This window comes from Antechinus flavipes, chromosome 5, assembly GCF_016432865.1.
Source record: "Antechinus flavipes isolate AdamAnt ecotype Samford, QLD, Australia chromosome 5, AdamAnt_v2, whole genome shotgun sequence".
NCBI lineage: Eukaryota > Metazoa > Chordata > Mammalia > Dasyuromorphia > Dasyuridae > Antechinus > Antechinus flavipes.
The window spans coordinates 220953818-220958803 of record NC_067402.1 but is presented as its reverse complement, the minus strand read 5'-3'; the positions used below and the strand labels follow the sequence as shown (position 1 = coordinate 220958803).

Here is a 4986-nt window from a genome sequence, read left to right as displayed (position 1 = left end):
CCTCTACCTATTATATCAGCTTAGAAACTTCCTTCCTATTACTGAAACATTAAGGCATTTGCTTAGAGTTTCCTCTTCCTCTCCCCTAACTCATGTCACATCATCCAAATGCCTTCTGCCACTATTTCCTTTTTCATTCTTGCCTCACATGATAAGACTGACTTTCTTCTTTACCATGTCAATGCTTCTATATGTATGTTAACCCTGAAAAAAAAAAGAACTCATAAGGATTATATGCCAGATGTCAACTCAGAAAAAGAAGAGAAATAAAATGCCAAAAATCGAAAAAAGTTATAAGCAAAAAGCTTTTCTGTAGTCTTTTGGAGGAGGGAAACAAACATGCATATTGGGGTCTCCTATTGTGCTGAGGAAACCCAAGGTATTAAGGTTAAGCCTTGATTTATACCTGTGACTAAACAAAAAATCAAGCAATGAGGTATAATAACATTGATGAGGCATGAAAGCACAGTGAGCAAGATTGCCTAGTGACAAGTATGTTCATAGCAGGGCTTCATAAATGGTATCTTGTTCCTGTTTGTATAAGTTCTAGGACTACTAGTGCTGTGATTTAGCTGCAGCAAAGTTTTTGCAGAGGGAGAATGCAGAGAACTCTTGTCTTTCCTGATTCAGGGCTCTTCTTGTTTTCTGCACCTTGCATCTCATAATAAGAAAAGAGAGGATAGAAAAAGAAGTGGTCTTGGAGTGAGGATCCTGATATTCTACCCATTTTAGCCAAGAGATGGATGTTTATAGGAACCCTTTAAACTCCTGTGGAAAAAGGATAGACAGTTACAAGACAAGATGCCACAGGGGGAATTACAGTGGAAGGCATGATAATGAGAGAGACAGAAAATCATAATCAAAAGCAGCTATTATGAGAACAGAGAATTGTAAACTTGAAAGAGAATGGTTGCAGATACCCACATATAGATGAAAAATTCAAAGATAGTTTTGACAAGGAAGATCATATTAGTAGGATTGCTGGTAGCCAAGATGGTAGAGAAAGCTCTAAATTTCCATAACCTTTTCATATTCATTAAAAAAAAAAAACCACTAAAGAGCTTCCCAGAATAATTCCTGGAACAAAAGAGACCACAAAAAGATGGAGCAAACCAATCTTTGAACCCAAGAAACTTGGAAATCAGTATGAAAGATCTGTCTTACATAGGTGAAAGGGGAAGAGAGTTCAGGACAGGAAAGTAAAACACTGGTCAAATGCTATCAAAATGGTTAAAATGGGGCATGAAGCCAAGATGGCAGAGTGAAACAAAGAAGCTACTTAAGCTCTTCTAGTTTCCCATGAAAACCACATGAATCTAAGCCTCTGTAAAGAGTCTGATGGAATAAAACCTCTCTCCAGCTCAAGATTGTTGGAAGAACTTCAAGAAATGTCAACCACACTGAGATGAAAGGGGTATTCAGCCAAGCTCAGATGGTGCCTGGGAAATCCAGTTAGAGGGTCTTAATCAAAGCAGGTATGGAACTAAGTCCCTTGGTCCTGATACAGAAGCAGAGTAGACCAATGGGGCAGTCCCCATGAACCAACTCAGAAAGCAAATTCTGCCAAACCAGGCTGTTTCCTGGATAAAGCAAGCAAAACTACTCCCTGCAAACATAAAGTGTCCCTCTGCTCAAAGCCAAGACTCAGAGCTGAACAGTAAGTTTGGGACAGCAACTCCTTTACCTCAAGAGCTGAGTTTTACCTTTAAGGTCACAAAAGAGAAATTAAAAAAGAGAAAAGAAAGAAGTTGTGCAGGAAACTTAAAAGATTAACCATAGAAAGCTACTATAGTGACAAGGAAGATTAAAACTAACTCAAATAAGGACAAAAAGTCCCAGAAGAAATCTCAAAGAGTGATATGAATTGGTCTCAAGCCCAAAGAGATTTTTTGAAAGTGATCATAAAATACTTTAAATGAGAAAAGAAATGAAAGATATGGAAGAGAGAGTCAGCAGCTTGGAAATGGAAGGAAATTCCTTTAAAAATACAATTTGCTGAATGCAAAAAACATTAAAGAAAAGAACACCTTAAAAAGTAAATTTAATCAAAAGGAATGTGAGATACACAAAGTAAATGAAGAAAATCACACATTAGAAACTTGAATGGGGCAAATGAAAACTAGTGACTCTTTGAGACATCAAGAATCAGTCAAATAATTGAAAAAGAATGACAAAATGGAAGAAAATATAAAATACCTCATAGAAAAAACAATCAATTTGGAAAATACATTCAGGACGGACAATTTCAAAATTAATGTAAATAGGAGGGAGAAGTAGTCATTGAACAAATCCATCGATCACTTCAGAGAAGAGATCCTACAAGGGCAATTGCAAGTAATATTGTTGCAAAACTCCAGAACTATAATATCAAGGAAAAAATACTTGAGGCTATCAAACAAAAACAATTAATGTATCAAGGAGCAACAGTCAAAATAATCCAGGATCTGGCATTGTCTAGAATAAATGCTAGGAGGGTCTGGAATACTATATTCCAGAAGGCAAGGAACCTGGGATTAAACCAAAATTAGTTAACTAGTGAGGTTGAGCATCATCTTTCAGGGGATGAGAATATTCTTCAACAAAGTAAGTAACTTTCAATCATTTCTATTGAAAAAAAAAGAGAAATAAACAGAAAATTTGATCTTCAAACACATGACTCAAGAAAAGCATAGAAAGAGAACAGATGGAAGTATTATTTAAAGTTTAACTTTTTATATGCCTAGATGGGAAAATGATATCTGTAACTCTTAATAACTATATCTCTAATTGGGGCACTTAGCAGAAGAGGCCTCACATGAACAAAGCGTGTGGTTGTTAATTAACTCTTATGTGATGATATCAAAGAAAAAGACATTAAGGGATGCAAAAAGGACTGTACTGGAAGAAGAGGGAAAGGGGGCATATTATGGAATAAATTATATTGTATAAAGAGGCACATCCCACCTATTACAATAAAGGAAAAGAGAGGGTGATGACCATTATTTGAAGCTTGATTTCATAGTTTTGGCTCAAAGAGGGAATGACTTAATCATTCAATTCAATCAGTCAATTAATTAGACAATTAATAAGTCTATTAAAAATAGACAATCATTCTATTCTATTCTAGAACAGAAAATATTCTATTTTTTCAATAGAAATTTTTTCTTATCCTATAAAGAATAGAAGCAGAAAGGGGTAAAAGAAGGGGGGAGGGATGATAGAAGATAGAGCAGGGTGGAAAAAGAGAACAAAAATATATAGAGGGGAACAAATAGGATGGAGGGATAATCATAATTGAATGAGACTGGGATGAAACTCCCATAAAACGTAAGCAAATAGCAGAGGGGATAAAAAACCAGGATCCTAAAATATGATGTTTACAAGAAATATTTTTGAAAGAGAAAGATACATATGGAATAAAGGTAAAAGACTGGAGCAGAATTTATTATGCTTCAGCTGAAACAAAAAAAAATTGAAATAGCAATAATGACCTCAGATACATGAAAAGTAAATATGTCTAATTACAAAAGATAAGGAAGGAAAGTACAACTTGTTAGAGGATACTATAAGCAATGAATTAGTAATGCTGCTAAATGTATATGCATCAAGTGATAGAGAACCCAAATTTCTAGAAAATATTTTAAGCCAATTACAAAAAGAAATTGATAGCAAAACTGTATTCTGGGGGACCTCAACCTTGCTCTTTCAGAATTAGACAAATCAAATCACAAAATAAATGAGAAAGAAACTAGGGAGGTTAATAGGATCCAAAAGAACTATATATGATAGAGGTCTGGAAAAAATTGAATAGGGATAAAATGGAATACACTTTTTTCTCAGCAAAGATGGCACCTAAACAAGGTGTATATATCAATACATAAAAACCTCACAATCAAACATAGAAAGGCAGAAATAGTAAATACTTCCTTTTCAGACCACAATGCAATAAAAATTATATTCAATAAAGGTTCAGGGTAAGATAGACTAAATACCAATTGGATATTACATAATCTAATTCTAAATAAAGAGTGAGGCAAACAACAAGTCACAGAAACATTAAGATAATTTCATGTAAAAGAATGATAATAATGAGACAACATACCAAAACTCATGGGATGCAGCTAATGCAGTTATTAGGGAAATTGTAGATCTTTAAATAGTTACATGAATAACATAGAGAAAGAAAGAGATAAAGGAATTGGACATGCAACTAAAAGAGCTAGAAAAAGAACAAATTAAAAAAATACCAAAATAGACATTCTGAAACTCAAAGAAGAGATCAATGAAATTCAAACTAAGAAAACTATTGATCTAACAAATAAATCTAAGAGTTGGTATTATGAAAAAACCCACAAAATAGATAAACCTTCAATTAATTTGATTAGAAAAAGGAAAGGGAAAAAATCGCCAATATCAAAAATGAAAAGGGTGAACTTACCACCAATGAAAAAGAAATTAAAGCATTAATCTGGACCTATTTGGGCCAACTGATTGGCAGGAAGTCTGACAATCTAACCAAAATTGATGAATATTTACAAAAACAATTGCCCAGATTAACAAAAGAGGAAATAAATTATTTAAATAGTCCCATATTAGAAAAAGAAATTGAACAATCCATCAATGAATTCCCTAAGAAAAAAATTTCCAGTACCAGATGGATTCACAGGTGAATTCTACCAAATATTTAAAGGGCAAATTAATTTCAATACTATGAAAAGTATTTGGAAAAAAAAAGGTAAAGAAGAAGTACTGTCAAATACCTTCTATGACACAAATATGGTACTGATACTTAAACAAGGAAGAAGCAAAACAAAGAAAGAAAATTACAGACCTTTCTCCCTAATGAATATTGAAGCAAAAAATTTAAATAACATATTAGCAAAGAGAATACAGCAACTCATCAGCAGGATAATACATTATGATCAAGTAGGATTTACCAGGAATGCATTGCTGATTCAATATCAAGAAAATTATTGCCATAATTGACCATATCAAAAACAAAACCAA

General features: G+C 33.5%; 1 pseudogene; it reads left to right on the top strand.

Moving 5' to 3' along the window:
• Positions 1 to 431: 431 nt before the first annotated feature.
• LOC127538703 (olfactory receptor 6C3-like) overlaps positions 432 to 4986 on the top strand; it is an 8464-nt pseudogene continuing 3909 nt past the window's right edge.